We start from the raw sequence: 323 nt of genomic DNA, 5'->3' as shown, positions 1-323 counted from the left end.
AGTTCCAGCAGTAAGTCTGCACAACCTGACCCCATGCATTAACCTTATTTTTATCTTTGCCAGTTCTGTTTTCTATAAAGAGTGCATAATTTTGCCAAAAAGCCTATGCTTCATACAGATAGTGCATACTTTTTTATATAGTGATCCAGTGAACGGTCTAGCAATGTTAAGATTGGACTTCTATGATCAAGCAATATTGATTATTATTGTAGGTGTTTTCTTGTTGAATACCATCTATTTGTATTTTCCCAAGATCTTCAGTTTCAAACAATCTGTCTTTTGCCAACAAAGAACCAATTTATTTAAAATTTATACATCCATAG

At 32.8% G+C, this 323-nt stretch overlaps 1 protein-coding gene across 1 annotated transcript in view; it reads left to right on the top strand.

Annotated features, from left to right (window-relative positions):
* LOC119587668 (uncharacterized protein DDB_G0271670-like) overlaps window positions 1-323 on the top strand; it is a 50,430-nt gene that overhangs the window by 16,647 nt on the left and 33,460 nt on the right. The window lies entirely within an intron of this gene.

The sequence above is a fragment of the Penaeus monodon genome, chromosome 23, assembly GCF_015228065.2.
Source record: "Penaeus monodon isolate SGIC_2016 chromosome 23, NSTDA_Pmon_1, whole genome shotgun sequence".
Taxonomy (NCBI): Eukaryota; Metazoa; Arthropoda; class Malacostraca; order Decapoda; family Penaeidae; genus Penaeus; species Penaeus monodon.
Note: the sequence above shows the minus strand (reverse complement) of the source record. Positions and strands in the feature narration are given on the sequence as shown.